The 17,377-nt window shown below is 43.8% G+C and overlaps 1 long non-coding RNA gene across 5 annotated transcripts in view; it reads left to right on the top strand.

The window, feature by feature from the left end:
- Window positions 1-17,377, top strand: part of LOC146693199 (uncharacterized) — a 115,645-nt gene that overhangs the window by 31,853 nt on the left and 66,415 nt on the right. For all 5 annotated transcript variants that reach the window (XR_014923917.1, XR_014923916.1, XR_014923915.1 and 2 more), the window contains exon 2: window positions 3,619-3,665. This is a non-coding gene — a long non-coding RNA (uncharacterized LOC146693199). The remainder of the gene's footprint in view (window positions 1-3,618; window positions 3,666-17,377) is intronic.

The following is a 17,377-nucleotide window of genomic DNA, read 5'->3' as shown; positions in this document are numbered from 1 at the left end:
GTTTTACTGACAACTGAGTGAAAACCAGAAGATCTGCAACATTTCCCCGAGATTAGCGAGCAACGGAGCAGCAACACCTGTGAATTAGAAGTCAGCGGCTCCCCGTCCATTCTTTGAGAAAAAAAATGTTTGACATCGACCCTCCTCCTTATTGGGTATCCAGTGAAATCTGCATCTGTGATGTAAATGCAGTTATTTTGACCCTAAATATCTTCATTTTAATTGGAAGGTTTAAAGGGCAAAACAATGGTGGTGAGAGCAGGAACCCCTAATAATGAAAAATACATTTTCTAATTTGAATTAAACATGTGGAACCGCTTCACCAACCGCAGGCCGGCATAAGAAAGGGAGCAGAATTCGATCTGAGGGACTTTACTGGGAAGGAGAAGACTGATGGCGGGAGCATGAGCGAGCGAGGGAGTGAGACAGAGAGAGAGAAGCAGATGGCTGGAAATATAGCCTGTTAAATTATTCATCTAGGCTGGAGTCTGGAGATAGAGAGATGGATCGGAGCTGGCATGGACACTTTTATTAGGATTCCGAGAGCTGTGAGGAGAGAGTGCTTCAAAATGCTGTGATTGCCTTTTGAGACTATATGAAAAGTAATTGCGTCAGGTCTGGGAACAGCTTTTATGGCAGAGCAATTCAACCTAAAGTCTCAAATTAAAAAAGCAAAATAAGGACAGATATACACAGAGAACCTGCAAAGCATAAAAATGAGTTTCTTTAGACAAGAAAACATCTTTCGCTTTACTTTTTGGAGCCATCATTGTCTCTCGACAAGGAGATCTGGGCATGCTCAGATATTTCAGCTGCAGCGATTCATTTTCAGTTCATGCAGAGGGTAACGCGCAAAAACAGTTGCAAGTTTCCTAATCCCATATTCTGACACTCGTGACTGTGTGTGAGGTGACTGGGGTCACTGCGTGTGGACTGAAAAAGCTGCCCTCAGTTTGGGTTTCAGAGTAAGTTGCTTCAGCCGCAGCCAGGACGAATAAAAATGAAACATGGCTGCAGGGGCAACCGACCCGCTTCGTAAAAGAAGATTTGCGGTGGGCATATGTTGCGAGCGTCTGCAACAGGAAGCCTGCAGAGGAGCGGATGAAGCTGACTATAATTCACAGGAATGTCTAGTAGACTAATATTTTTCCAATCCTAACCCTGAGTTTAGTGGTTTAGCTCAAATATTTGCATTAAAAAATCCTTTATTTGCCTTTTAGATGGGTCCTCTTTGCTTTCCCCTCCCCTCCATCCTTTCCTCCGCTGCACATGTTGAGACAGTAAATATGAGGGTTTTTTTCCATCATGTGCATCATATATGACTCTCCCAGATTCAGAGAACACACACGCGTGCACACACTGATGCACACACTGATGCACACATGCTCCTGAGCGGAGGGCTCTGGGGAAATAGAGCAGAGAGGAAGCTACGTGCCTTCGCCAAGCAAGGGCTGTCTGGTGTCATGGCAACGGGGCTGCAGATTACCCCACCCTCCATCATTCAGGGAAAGGAGAGGAGACACACTCATGCACACATATATAGGTGTGTGGAGACACAGCATTCACAAAAGGGGTTTAAAATGATCTGATATTCACAAATAATCAGCTTAAGTGTGAATTAGTAATGGCAGTAGCATCTCAGCTACATGAGGAGAGGGAGAGGCGAGGGAGGGAGGGAAGCGCAAAAGGCGAGCGATGATGAGAGCGGCGCAGGGAGCGCTGGAGATGTGCAGAGGGGCCATAAACATATAGTAGCACTAAATACGTCTGGGGGATATACTGTTATTAAAAGCGGTAAGGTTATCCAGAGAGCAGCTTTACCATGGGGTTGGACGTTTTGCTACGTGCTGCTCGAGTCCTGCTAAAATGAATTTAGCGGGAGATATTATCCTCCCTGTGTGTGAGTGCTGGAGCCTGAGAGCAGAGGCAGTGATGCATGGACGAGCTGACAGCAAGAGAGGAGATAATATTAGAGCCCGCATGAGGGTATAAAAGGGTAGCTGGAGCTTTTTGTAGCAAAAAAAATGCAAGAAAGACGGGGCGTGGAGGAGATAAATGACACCAGCCTGGAGAGAGAGAGAGGATGAGACAGCTAGAAGGGAGGGAGGCGAGGTCGTTTGAGGATATCTCCTCTGAAATTGACTGCGGCACAGCCATCGTCCACAGTTACATCACAGCTGAGCTCAAACTCGGGATGAACCTCTCCCTCCTGCTCACTCGCCTCTTTGTCCCCGCCAACCTTTAAATGCTTCAAAGCCGTACGGAAACGAAGCAGCACAGACTGAGCACGTGCAACGAGACGCGTCGCACTTTTAATGGGGTTCGCCGGGACGGGATGCGACCAGGGAACCGAAGCCGGCGTCATTTTCTCGTGAGCCTTCTCAGCGCCGCCAGGTGTCTTTAATGGGCCTCGTTAAAGCTCCCTTACACACTGTAAACAAGGCGCCAAACTAGTTTTAAAAGGCTTTGTCCTCCACAGAGGAGCGGCCTGTCATTAGAAATCAGGTAGCGTCACAGCCGAATGATCACATACACACAATCTACCTTCCTCTTACAGATACATCCTTTCAGCGTCAGCAGGCCCCTGACTCTCCACAGACCTTTATCTTTGCAGTGACGCTTTACAGTTGCTTTGCAGTATAATGTAAAACTGCTGCTTCACATTCACGATGGAATCCCCGGGAAATCGGAGAATCTGCAAAGTCCAAATTAAAAACCAGTTTTTTCGTCCCAGATTTAATATCTGCACATCAAACTGCATGTGATCATTTTGATGTAGGGCTACGTAACGCGGCTAAAAGCCATTACCATGACTTGAAACTATAACTGCTAGAAGGAATATTGGATTGCATGATTCACACGTGTGATAAAGCATAGACTGGTCAGATTTGGACTCTCCGTGAAAGGGTGCCTTTAAAAACAAGTCCATTAATAAATAAAAGTCATTATTACGTTGAACAAATCAAATCAAGTTTCTGTCTCCTTCTGTTTAACCTGAATGAAGACCATCACTCGTATTCCTGACCACAAAGCCCATCAGACGTTTATGGGCTCATTTCCTACCATGATGAATCCAGTCTCTAGAGGTCACACAGTTTGTACCTGGAGATTTTTCCCCACATGGACATCGCTGTTACAACCATAAACATTTTAGCAGCTCTCGGTAAATTCAGCTTTTACGTTTTCCTGGTTTTGTTCTCCCTAAGTATCTTTGCGGTTCTCACCAGCTCTCCAGCCTAAAAAATTACACAGCTTAAAAACTGCAGAAACATGCCAGCTGTACTAAATATAATACTAAATAAAACTTCTGTGTACAAGTAAATGCTCTTTTTTTATTTGTCAGAAGCTTTGATAGACTTCAAAAACAAACAAAAAAAAGGATTTTCTGACTTTAACTATTAAAGAAGCTTCATGCACTGTTTAAACTTTCAATTGTTTTAAACGTTGGTTTTGTTGGTGCGTTGGCTTGTTGGGGGTAACACTAATTTTAACTAAGTTTACTTGTCCAGGCAGCTCAGATCAACCATTCCTAGTTGGATTTCCCTTTGTCTCAGACTCTCCAGCTGTGGTGGCAGAGAAGCCTTTTAATATTAACTTGTCTCATCTCTCCATCCTTAGGACACAAGCAGAGCCCTGGATCCACAGGTGACTCCTGGCAGTAATGGGTAAGTGATGATTTGACAGTCATCAGTAGTACTAGTAGAGATTTGTCACTGTGAACACTGCTGTTGTTAGCTAGTGCTACCAGCTAACACAGATGTCTCTCTGCTTTCTGAGAAGCTCTCGTGTGCACATTCTGCTCTGTAATAAAAAAGTTACAAAGTTACAGTTTCTTCAAACTTTAAATGGTAACAAAATAAGTTAATGGCTGTGATCCGTTGCTGTCAGTCGTGTCTGGAAAGTAAAAGCAAATCGTAATCCTTGAAGGTCCACCTGAGATCACAGATTTACTTCTATGTTGTTTCCTTGCTGAACTTTACTGATTTCCTCTTCGCGTGTGATGGTAAAACAGTGAAGTGCTCACACTTACAGTAAACCAGGTGTTTTAACTTGTTAGCGTGCTCGTTCTCTTGGTTTGGTTGCACCTGTTTTTCTTTTTGGCCAAATGAATTAACCTGCACTCACCTGTGAAATGAGCTGTCGTGTACAATAACAGTGTGTGCACTAACCGAGCGTTGGAAAGCAACACCATAATTTGTAACTTTAATGAGGCTTCAATATACCTGTTGAACAGGGTTGAATAGAAGTGAGTAAAAAACTGCAGGTACTCACTGACTGGTAATACGTCGCTGCAGCTTATTTTATTTGTCTTGCTAGTGACACATAAATGCAGCATGGAACTGCCCACCTCCAGCTACAGCAGACTCCTAATTATTCTAATGAGTGAAAAAACACTTATGTGGGTGTGCAGCCCCTTTAGGATCAGCAGTGTTTTCACTGCAAAGATTTTAACCTGTCGCAGCAGGAAAAGCACGGGTGGTTTTGTTAAAGTGGTTCACTTACACTACGTGCCATGAGCCTGATGCACAAACACCAAGACCCTGAAACTACTTCACTAAACACTGGTATATTGGACATCATCACATTTCTGTTTTGGAGCCGGAAGTGATCGTATTTGGAAAAGATGCTGGTGTTCTTAGTTATGAGCTAAAAAGTTGAGTTAGCAAGCTCTGTCCTTAGACTGACTCACTGCATTTGTGCTAAATAACATACTCGTACACATGCTGTCACCTACCCTAGAAGGTTGTTACATAGACCACATCCCTTCCAGCAGCACATATACAGTCAAAGAGTCCAGTTGAGATGAGCAGTGATGTTTAGCAGACACTGATTGGTTCCATCTGTGGGTTTTTTTTTAGCAGAGCTGAAAACCAACAGATATTTAATATCACTATGAGCTTTTCTAGGATCTTCCACTGTGAACGGCAACACTCTGTAGGAGCGTTCTTTAAGTTACAGGTGAGTAAACGCTGGCCACACGTCTGGTCTCTGCAGGGCCTGACTCACCATGACAGTTGGCGGCTGAACATAACTCTGCTTTTTGCCAATAAAAACCAAAAAATCCCAACAAATCACACCCATATAACAACATGCAGAAATTACACTGCCAACTTAAGCCACGTGAAAAATAACACTGACATGGCTCTTTGACTGTACGGAGACCAGGAGGCATAAATGCTTTTCATTCAGACACGCTGCTGTGGGCTTCAAGTGACTGTTTCTGTATCATCAACAACTGCATTTTTTTGGCACTTCCACGCTGATTCTACTTTTGGTTGGAATCTCAAGCATGATAATTCTATACAGGGATTTATCTGAACTCATGCCCTCGAAGCAGATCGATCTCTACGACTGTGCAAAAGCTGTCATCAGTTTGGATTATCGTCTATGGTGCATTATCATTGCGGAGTCATGGAGGAGCCCTGCAACAGATGGTATGGCCCCCACAGAGCCCTGTCCTCAACATCGTGATGGTGGTCTGGGGTCGGGATGCCATACCGTTCATCGCTGCATATCAGATAAACTATTAATTGCATTTTTAGAGCATCCTCTCCATCTGCAGTCATAGAATAGTACAACAGTAAAACACTCGGACTGACTGATTTGATTTGAAACTCAAATAAAGTGTTGGCACTAAAAAGCTGGCTGCTGACATGTAGAAAAGTTTAATTTACATGTTCACAAGCGTCTAAAATAGACTTTTTCTTGCAGTTTTATCTTAAAACAGTAGCATGTAAACGTCCCATTGTGGATCAGTGGTATCTACAGGTTAGCAGTTGAACCAGAACAGCAGTTTGTACAGTCTTATTTGCATTGTGCACTTTATGCCCGTCAGCGCTGGGCTGGGCATTAACTGGCTACTCCGGCCATTTTGAGCAGCAGTGAAATTGAAGAGATTCCTGCGTCCTCTCTCTCACTTTCTGTGTTTGTCCCCGTGTGATGCAGCTGTTGTTGTTCTGTGGTCATCACCCTATAAATACAGCAGCTGACTGATGGAGCCTGCAGCAGCTGTCTGCTGCCCCATGACACATACTGTACACGCAGATTCAAATGTTCACAAACACATGCAGCGTTTGTTGTTTGCAGCGTTTGGAGGACTTCTGAGTTACTGCAACACATTTCACCTGATGTTTTGGTCACAATAATCTTAATTTACAGCATGATGGGATGAAATCCATCACGTCAGTTTCCAGCTTAACAAAGAACTTTTTTGACTCTTGAAAAATCAGGTCCTTGAGTTGGAAATTTCACAACTTTTGCTTAATGAAATTTGTGACACGTGCTGGCGAAAGCAGCAGATCTGTTGAATCAGAGAAAATAAATTGTCAACAGGAGGGAGGGACAGTGAACCGCAGCTATTCCCTGCTCTGTCTGCCCCACACGACAGCAGAGAGTGGCAGTGAAACAATGATGCTGAGGATCCCAGATTTATCCTCTCTATTCAGCGCTACAGCAGCTGCACAGACATAAGGAGAGGAATCATTACAATGAGCCGAGGCCTGTTAATAGGCCCGCGACATGGGGGGCCAGACAGCTCTGCAGAGGCCCCATGAGAAGGGAGGTCAGGGGTCAAGAACGAGGGCAAGGTGTGGGAGGAGTGTTTGAGACAGGAGGAGCAGGATGGGGAGGGAGAGGGGGAGGACTAATGTCAATTAAACTCTGTGTCATATATTTTTCTCCCCCCGTTACTGCTGTTTTTCACAGTAATGGATTTTTTTTCCTGGTTTGTGCTTTGATGTCACTGTAACCAGGCTGTAACTGTAACCATGACAGCAACGCTGGTACTGCATCTAAGAACTGCTGTCTGAGCAGCTTTTACAAAATGTAGCCTCCCAAATAACCCTGTTAATTTCTGTGTTGACACGTCTCCCAAACAGACTTGCTGTAACATCATGTTGTGTGGGATGCATGGTAAAGATGGGGAAAGGTGAGCATGTCAACACGATGCTTACGCGGATAGAGGTGGAGGATTTGTAGTGAACGTACGATGGATGTGTGCAGTTAGTTGACTACACGATGAGGCATTGCTGCTTTTGCTAACAGGTTCAATACTGTAACACAACACATTTCTTTCTGTCTGCAAATTCCTACTACACAGCAACACAGGTACGTCCATCGTACGGCCCTGGTGGTTCTTATCTAACATACAGTATCATCATATTGACTAGAAATGGGCTAAAATGTCATTTTTGAATACCATAATTTCATGACAGTTACATTCAATTCATAGCCACAAAACTTGAATATTTTTATTATATATTACGACGCCTTAATGTCGCCTGGCAACCACCTAATAATAGACTAAAATGACATTTATATAGTAGAGCCGGACCTAAGCATCGGCGATGACCCACAAAAATGGGCTTTGACTTAAGTTTGCCAACAGCACAAACACTCCAAACACACTCAGCTACTACTAGCTTTATTAATGTTATAGAGCCATTTAACTCTTCTGAGATGTTGTTGAGGAAAGTGTATATTTGTAATATTTGTATAAGGTGTAAACGGAGCTTGATTGCAGCCATTTAAAGCAGTGTGCTTCTGCAATACTGAGAAAAAAAAAGAAAAAAAAACAAAACACCTGGATCACCACGATCACCAAAGAGCAACATAATAAAAACAACACCATCACAATAAACTAGCTAACAATAGATAACAGTAGATACTTTTTTAATTTCACCTGTTGAGAAAGAAAAAATAAAACAAGCTGAAGAAAACGAGAGCAATACAATAAACAACATCACAATGATATATGGGAATATGACAGTAAATAATAAATATTAAACATCATTGTGCAGCACGTAAGATCAACAGAACACAGTGTACTTTGAGGTAGGAGCCAAAAAGGGTGTAGTTTGTGGGTGTGATCACCCGTGTGTACACCTGTGAGCATGGATGCGCTTGTTTTTTTAAAAGGTTCCTTCATGTAATGATCTGCTAGAGGGTGTGGGGGGGCCACAGCCCCGTCCTCCAGGGCATGAAGCAGGTATGGAGGAGATCAAAACTCCAGACATCCAGAGGCCCCCAGAACACAAGAGACCAAGGAAGACCAACAGAGGGGCAGCCGCGCCACTGTCCCAGAAAGAGCTGAGGAGAGTCCCAGATGAGAGCTCACTCAGCAGCCGCGGAGCAGAAGCCAGGGGGAGTTGCAGTGACGCGCCCGTGAGCTCCGCCGGCAGCCAGCCGTGCCTGAGTGACCGAGCCCCAGGCCGAGAGGCCGGGGGCACCCCACCCCCGAAGGGGCCCAAGTGAGCCCCAGGCTCCAGGCCCCAATAAGCGGCCGCCAAGCAGTGAGCCGGTGTGTACCTGGACGCCCATCCCCGGACACAAAGAACCACCAACGCACCGATGTCTGAGGGCGACTGCCACCGGTAGGGGAAGTGGTGGTGGAGATAGGCCTCCAAACCTTGGAGGGCCTGAGATGTCCCCAGAGAGGTGGCGTCTGATACCCAACCTGACGTATAGACACAGACATACAGGCACACACAGACACAAACATCCATTCCCACCCTCATGCTCTCATATGCACTTACTCCACACTCAACCAACGTGGAGACAGACATAAAGAGACGCTGTACACACAATCACACTCCCCAAGCATACTCTAGGTTCAAGGTTCTTTATTTGTCACATGCATAGTTATACAAGTATAACACACAGTGAAATGTAGCCTGACACGCTCCTCGACATGTGCAAAAATTGGGGGGGGGGGGGTGTAGAGGAAGAACATTATATATATATATACATACATATAGTATAAGCCCCGGGTCTAGGTACCCTTGCCCCTGGAGGGGGAAACTGCACCCAGACCCAGGTGGTGTTACCCTTTTCCCTGCGGTGGGGAGAAGCAGACCGCCCCGACTCCGCAGTAGCAGGGAGGCCCCACATTCCAGACCCCAGTCGGACGGCCAACTTCTCCTCCTAGCCCCCCCACTCCAGCAGGCTGCAGAGAACGGGGGGTGAAGACTCCAAACCTCCCTCCGCCCGCTCATATGTAGTGTTGATGCATGTGTGTTCTAAGGTGCATTTAAAACCCAGGAGGGCATGGAGCTACCTGCCAGAGAGCAGCAGGTAAAGCTGACCCCAGTAGGCACCCCCATACTCCGCAACCCGCCAGGGAAAGGGGGTCCGGGCCCATCCGGACCGGGGCCCAGTACAGCAGCGCCGCCCGGCCCCACAGAGCCCGGGACAGCCCACCCGATCCCACGATCCCACCTCAGAGAAAACTGCACCCACCCCGTCATCCACTCATCTTCCAGACTACGCAAGACAATAGATGCCCAGGCTGAGATCTTCCTCCACCTCTCCTGTATCTCCCCCTCCTGCAGAGAGTTCCTGAAGAGAGGAGAGCTCCTGCAAGATGTAACAACCTCCCCCACCAGTTGAAGAGCCCCCCCAGGTGGCTCGATGCACCGGCGGCACCCTGCGCCAGGACTAGGCCCCCATGCACCCACCCGCCCACAACCCCGGCAACACACCAACCAGGACCCAAGCCCCCGAGGCCCAGCCAGTGCCCCAGCCCAGAGACGGAGCGCCCCCAGAACCTCACGCCCGTCCCAGACCCACCCAGGGGCAGCCAGGCTACCAGGTCAGTAACCCACGTCCATCAGCACAGACCCTCCCCTAGCCCCGCTGCACGCAGCCATGAGGAAACCGTCACCTAAGAGCAACAGAGCCCTTAATAGGCCATGACCGCTACCCCGGGTTGAGCCCTCCAAGGAAGATGCTCCTGGGGAACCCCCCGACGCCCTAAGCCTGTCCCTACCCCCACACCAATCACAACAGCGAAGGTGGAACTAAACTATGACCCCACCCCCACTAGGTGATGCAGCTGTTCAAAGGAGCCCAGAGCAATTGATCTGATGTGGTGGCAGAGGCTGTATCGAGACTAATGTAATCTAATAGATAATTTCTATATTGGTTAGAATTAAGATTATTTTTATTTTTCCAGTTCATGAGGACTGTTTTCTTGGCTATGCATAGGGCAGTGAAAACCATATGGGCGATATTCTTTTCTGAAGTGACATTATCTAAGCTGCCCAACAAACACACTAAGGGGGAAGTTGGAATGTTACATTTCAGACACTTCGATAAGTCTTCACATATCTCGCGCCAAAACTTCTGAACTGGTGGACAGAACCAAAGAGCGTGGATATAATTGTCCGGTGAATTGGTTTGGCAGTGTGAGCAGTTGTTGGTAGACGTAAAGCCCATCTTGAACATCCGATGACCTGTATAGTGTACTCTATGTAATATTTTGTATTGAATTAATTGAAGACTGGGATTTCTAATTAGATGAAAGGTTTTTAAGCAAATCTGAGACCAGAAGTTTTGGTCTAAGTTAACTGATAAATCCGCTTCCCATTTTGCAATAGGAAGCAGGGACGTGCAGAGAGGGTTAAAGGGGCGGGTGCTCAAAGTTAAAAAGGGGCACATTGAACCATGCTGAATAACAACAACAAACATTCATCAAGAATCTAATATGGGAAGGGCAGGGCTGTGTTGATCTGAGACTGTAGACATTAAAAAGTCCACAGGAGAGATGGTAGCTGATTAAACAAGTGTCATGAGATAATAACAAAATGCAAAGATTGGTGACAGCGCTTGGAACCATAAGGCAACGAAAAACTGTGACATAAACTCGGCTCTGCCTGTGAATCACTCTTTGCTTCTCTTCTTCCTTCCATCCCATCATTTCATATATCACTCTCCACTTGCTGTCTATCTGAGAACAAGGCACAACTTGCTATTGCAATAAACTATAATCTAATTATCCACACCTAACAACTCCAGCACTTAATCTATAATAAAATGATGACAGAAAAATGTTATAGCCCTGCTTTTAGTAGCCTCACACAGCTCCTGCTGTTTCCTCCTCATGTCCTTACCAGCCATGTCTGCACAATGTTATATCATGAGTAATATTTTTTTTTAAAAATCCATCTAAATAAAACACACACATGCACGCACACACAGTGACATGTTAGACCTTCTTCAGAATACTGTATATACTATGGGCATCAGTGTGCTGATCCAGAATCCTTACATTATTATTTATTACTAGAGCTACAATAATAAAGCAATGAGGAGGGGGAAGTAATAAAGATGAAATAATGTATTTATGATGATTGCATTTGTTTCACTATCCACTCTGTGCAGGGCAAAGCTTATTACATGTTTAAACTGTAGAGATACAATCATTTTACTGCTGTAAAATCCACATTTTGTCTTATTTAAAATATAAATCTAATATAATCTGCTTCTTAATGTATTTTCTTTAAAATACAGCGTGTGTTTTTTAATATATTATAATTATAATAATTATTATGTGGACATGCATATTAGATCGTTTTTAGTGAAATATAATCCCTCCAGAAAGGCAGGAAATGCCCAGAAACTTACTTTAAAACTAAATATGTTCCCTAAAACGGTGACAGAGCTACAGACCCATGACAGCCTTACACAGGTAGCCAGCAGCTATGACCAGCACTACTTGTGCAGTTAATAAAACGACAGGTAATGTTTGTCGCGCTGTTGCACACACAGCACGCTCGTTTGTTTCAGTTCGTCAGTTGCAACAAGACAGCTTACCAACGTGTACGTAATAAGCTGATACTCCTGGGTGCTACACACTACAGTGTGCGCTGTACACCTACTTACTGGTTTTGTCGTATCAGTCTGTGTCTCTGAGTTAACTTGTGTTTCTCCTACAGCTCCGGACCGCTAAAAATGCGCGTGCTCTTTGTGAGCTCGTTCCCGGCTCGTAACCAGCGCGTTCTGCCGTCGAGGGCGATCATTGGTTAAATGTGATCATGTGACTGATGCAAGCCAGATCCTTTTATTTAGCAAAACTATGATTAATAGTTAAATATTATTGTTGAGGGGCACAGACAGGACTCCGCACGCACACACACATAAAAAAAATAAATAAATAAATAAAAAAAATTTAAAAGTTGCCTCAACAAAAGGGCACTTTGGGCACTCATCAGGAAAGGGGCGGGTGCTCAAGCCCCTCTAGCCCCCCTCTGCACGTCCCTGAAAGGAAGTGATATTGATTCATCTGTTTTAGAAAGCATTCTGTATATTTTGGATAGTAATTTGGGGGTTTTAAGAGTAAGAAATTGAACCACACTTGGTGGTGTTTGTACAGTGGGGCAAAAAAGTATTTAGTCAGCCACCGATTGTGCAAGTTCCCCCACCTAAAATGATGACAGAGGTCAGTAATTTGCACCAGAGGTACACTTCAACTGTGAGAGACAGAATGTGAAAAAAAAATCCATGAATCCACATGGTAGGATTTGTAAAGAATTTATTGGTAAATCAGGGTGGAAAATAAGTATTTGGTCAATAACAAAAATACAACTCAATACTTTGTAACATAACCTTTGTTGGCAATAACAGAGGTCAAACGTTTACTATAGGTCTTTACCAGGTTTGCACACACAGTAGCTGGTATTTTGGCCCATTCCTCCATGCAGATCTTCTCGAGAGCAGTGATGTTTTGGGGCTGTCGCCGAGCAACACGGACTTTCAACTCCCGCCACAGATTTTCTATGGGGTTGAGGTCTGGAGACTGGCTAGGCCACTCCAGGACTTTCAAATGCTTCTTACGGAGCCACTCCTTTGTTGCCCGGGCGGTGTGTTTTGGATCATTGTCATGTTGGAAGACCCAGCCTCGTTTCATCTTCAAAGTTCTCACTGATGGAAGGAGGTTTTGGCTCAAAATCTCACGATACATGGCCCCATTCATTCTGTCCTTAACACGGATCAGTTGTCCTGTCCCCTTGGCAGAAAAACAGCCCCATAGCATGATGTTTCCACCCCCATGCTTCACAGTAGGTATGGTGTTCTTGGGATGCAACTCAGTATTCTTCTTCCTCCAAACACGACGAGTTGAGTTTATACCAAAAAGTTCTACTTTGGTTTCATCTGACCACATGACATTCTCCCAATCCTCTGCTGTATCATCCATGTGCTCTCTGGCAAACTTCAGACGGGCCTGGACATGCACTGGCTTCAGCAGCGGAACACGTCTGGCACTGCGGGATTTGATTCCCTGCCGTTGTAGTGTGTTACTGATGGTGACCTTTGTTACTTTGGTCCCAGCTCTCTGCAGGTCATTCACCAGGTCCCCCCGTGTGGTTCTGGGATCTTTGCTCACCGTTCTCATGATCATTTTGACCCCACGGGATGAGATCTTGCGTGGAGCCCCAGATCGAGGGAGATTATCAGTGGTCTTGTATGTCTTCCATTTTCTGATGATTGCTCCCACAGTTGATTTTTTCACACCAAGCTGCTTGCCTATTGTAGATTCACTCTTCCCAGTCTGGTGCAGGTCTACAATACTTTTCCTGGTGTCCTTCGAAAGCTCTTTGGTCTTGGCCATGGCGGAGTTTGGAGTCTGACTGTTTGAGGCTGTGGACAGGTGTCTTTTATACAGATGATGAGTTCAAACAGGTGCCATTCATACAGGTAACGAGTGGGGGACAGAAAAGCTTCTTACAGAAGACGTTACAGGTCTGTGAGAGCCAGAGATTTTCCTTGTTTGAGGTGACCAAATACTTATTTTCCACCCTGATTTATGAATAAATTATTTACAAATCCTACCATGTGAATTCATGGATTTTTTTTTCACATTCTGTCTCTCACAGTTGAAGTGTACCTCTGGTGCAAATTACTGACCTCTGTCATCATTTTAAGTGGGGGAACTTGCACAATCGATGGCTGACTAAATACTTTTTTGCCCCACTGTAGTTCAACTTGACCCGGTTTAAATTTCTTTTTTACTATGGATTTAATTTGTTGATATTCTAAAAGTCTTTTCTTGTTGATCCCATATTGTGTAACTAGTCTGTCAAATGAAATAAATTCTGTTCCTTCTAGTATATGTTCTAAATATTTGATTCCTTTACCACTGCAATCTGAAATGTTTATCATATTATTGTTTTGTAATATGTCAGGGTTGTTCCAGATAGGTGTACGTTTGCATGGGATTAATGAAGACGCCGTCAATTTTAGAAACTCCCACCATGCTGTCAGAGAAGAGCTGATGTTGACGCTTTTGAAGCATTCATGCCGTTGGAGATCTGAACCAATCTTGTGGCGGTTTAGTTGGGATCATTGAGAATAAATAATTTATTTTTGGTAAGACCATCATTTTTATAGCGGCAACCCTTCCCATAAGTGTTATATGGGTTAACATTTCCATCTAGCCAGATCGCCTTCTACCTTCTTTGGGATATGGTTTAATTTAGTTAGATCTGCAAGCTTGGGAGAAACATTAATACCTAAATATTTTATATTTCCTGATTGCAGTGGTGTAGAAGAGGAATTATGGAAGGAGCAATTAATCTGAAGGACTGTAGATTTTGACCAGTTAATTGAGTAATCTGATATTCTTGCAAGAGAGTTTATCAATTCAATCACCCCGGAGATATTGGTTTGTGAGTTTTGGAGAAAAAGTAACACATCATCTGCATAAAGGCTGATTTTATGTTCCACGTTCTTGCATTTTATGCCCTTAATTACTGAATTCTGTCTAATTGCTGCTGCTAGTGGTTCAATAAAAATTGCAAACAGTGAAGGGGAGAGTGGGCATCCCTGCCTGGTGCCCCTCAAGAGACAGAAGCTGGAGGATGTCTGGTCATTTGTTCTGATACAAGCTGTTGGGGAATTATATAATATTTTTAACCAGTTTATGAAAGAGGATCCAAAACCAAATTTGTTTTAAGTTGCAAATAGAAATTTCCAGTTAACTCTGTCACATGCTTTTTCTGCGTCTAAAGAAAATATTGTAGTTTCAAGGTTTTTACTGTATGAGTAGTCTATCAAATTAAGTAATCTATGTGTATTTGTTGATGAGTGCCTACCTTTTATGAAACCAGTTTGGTCAGGATGAATTAAGAGGGGGGTTATTTTCTCCAGTCTCTTTGAGAGAGCTTTGCAGATTATTTTAAGGTCTACATTTATAAGGGATATTGGACGATAGCTTGAGGGATATACAGGGTCTTTGCCTGGTTTTAGCAAGAGATTAATGTTTGCAGAATTCATATTTGATGGAAGTCTGCCCTTTTCTTTGATTTCCAACAACGTTCTGTAGAAAACTGGTGCCAGAATCGTCCAGAATTCTTTGTAGAATTCTGCAGGAAAGCCGTCTGGACCTGGAGCCTTATTATTGGGCATACTTATCAGGGCTTCCTGGAGTTCACCTGGTGTCAGTGGTGAATCCAGTGCCATTGCTTGAGTGTCCAATAATTTTGGAAGAGTTATGTTGTCCAAAAACTGATCAATTTCCTTTTTAGATGGTTTATTTATGGTGAATACAATGTTTTATAGAAATTCCTATTTGTTTCGGGTCATATACTGTGTTCCCAGATGAATCTTGAACAGCACATATAGTTGTTTTTTCTTTATTTATTTTTTGGCTGGTTTGCTAATTGACCGGATTTATTACCATGTTCATAATTTTGTAGGCGTAGTCTTTGTAATAAGAATTCTGTTTTTTTTTTAATCAATTATCTCATTTAATTCTAGTTTTGTTTTGCGTATTTTGTTCAATGTTTCCTGATCTTGGTGGGACGCGTAGGCTTCTTCTAGTTTTCTTTTTTCTTTTTATGTGATGAGAAAGAAATTATTTTACCTCTCATCACAGCTTTCCCTGCTTCCCATAGAACAGATGCTGATGTTCCAGGAGTGTCATTATAGTCTAAATATGAAGTCCACTCTTTTTTAAAATATTTAATAAAGTCTTCATCTTTGTGTTCAGAGAGTGCACTGAAAAAAACGTGAAAGAATGAGGGATCATCAACATCTGGACCATATACACTTGCAATACATAGCTTTTTATCAAGTATAGATAGTTTAATGATTAAGAATCTGCCCTCTGGATCTATAACTGTATCGAGTACTGTGAAATAATTTTTTTTATGTATTAAAATTGCTGCTCCCCTTTGTCTAGAATTATAACAAGCTGAGAACACATTAGGAAACTCAGGTGTTTTAAGTTCATTGGAACTTTTAAGAGGTCTGTGGGTCTCATGTAAAAGGACAAGATCTGCCTGTAGTTTTTTGAGTTGATTAAATATTTTTAACCTCTTTTCTCTGGAGCCAGCTCCATTTACATTCCATGTAACAAACCTTAGTGTGCCCATAGATGTCTGTGTATAACTAGGGGTGTACGCTGTGTGTGTCGCTTAGACAGGTGGAGAGAATACGTCACTTGTTTGTAAATAAAGAGAGGGAGCGAGAGAAAAAATGTGTGGCGAGATGCTCCCTGAGTCTGACTATGTGTTTGCATATTTCCTAATATGAGTATGCTTGGCTTTAGTGTGTGTATCCTATAGGTCTGTGTGCGCTGTCTGACTGATGTAAATGTGCTGCCGTTGAGCGCATGATCATGCATGATCGTGCTATGTGTCGAAATAAAGGATGTTGTTTGTGGATGAGTGTGGAAGCAGGTTTTAGAAGCAGTGAAAGAAATAAAGAAAGGAACCAAGGACAGGGGTGAGCAGCATAAAACCAAGAGGGGGGGAAAGAGAGGGAAAAAAAAAACGAGAAGAAAAAAAACCCAAAACAAAACGTAAACATTCCAATTAAATCACTGACGGAGAGTGACGGTGTTAATTCTGCTATGATATTACACTTAAGATGCGATTTGATACTGGTAAGTTAAACAGATGTTAATGCAAGTTAGTGTGAGTGGATAGGGAAATGGTGCAGCTGATTCTTATCTGGTGTGAGGTTAATACAGCCACGGAGTGATGCCGGGGTCGCGGTGAAGCTGTCCGTCCACGTACAGCCGGTCCACAGCGATGACAGCGCGGGAGCCCTTCTGGATGAAGCCGCGTCGGATTGAGAAGAGGACCCTGCGTCGTTCCAGGATCTCTTTGGGGAACTGGTTGTTCACGCTGAAGTCCTTTTAATTCTCTGCCGCGGCTTTTCACCTGTTCCTTTTGTTTGAAGTGGCCGAATTTGGCCACATTAGGACGTGGTCTCCCGGTCGCAGCCCGCATGGGGCCGATGCGATGCAGTCTATTATATTTTAATTACTGATGAAATTCAAATTTCTCTCAAACACAAAAGCTACAGTATATTTTTACAGATGATATTTAACCTGATTTTTTAAGTTGGGCTCAGCTTCAAAATTTGATGCGGGTCATCACATCGCCAGACGTCTTAGCAGGGTGTTGCTAACACTAGCAGTAGCACCACAGGCTCTTCTATGACTTTGGTTTCATATTGCACAGGTCAAGCTGCTCTTCATTTATTTTGCTATGTTCTGTATAAAATCTGTTTCCAATGCAAACTGCTGTAGAACTATAAAACTAGTTGTCAGTTATTGTAGGGTCTAGCCTACAGCACACCGTAGAGCAGGGCT

This window comes from Copadichromis virginalis, linkage group LG14, assembly GCF_057382275.1.
Source record: "Copadichromis virginalis isolate Kocher_CV1m ecotype Utaka linkage group LG14, C_Virginalis_male_GT1.1, whole genome shotgun sequence".
NCBI lineage: Eukaryota > Metazoa > Chordata > Actinopteri > Cichliformes > Cichlidae > Copadichromis > Copadichromis virginalis.
Note: the sequence above shows the minus strand (reverse complement) of the source record. Positions and strands in the feature narration are given on the sequence as shown.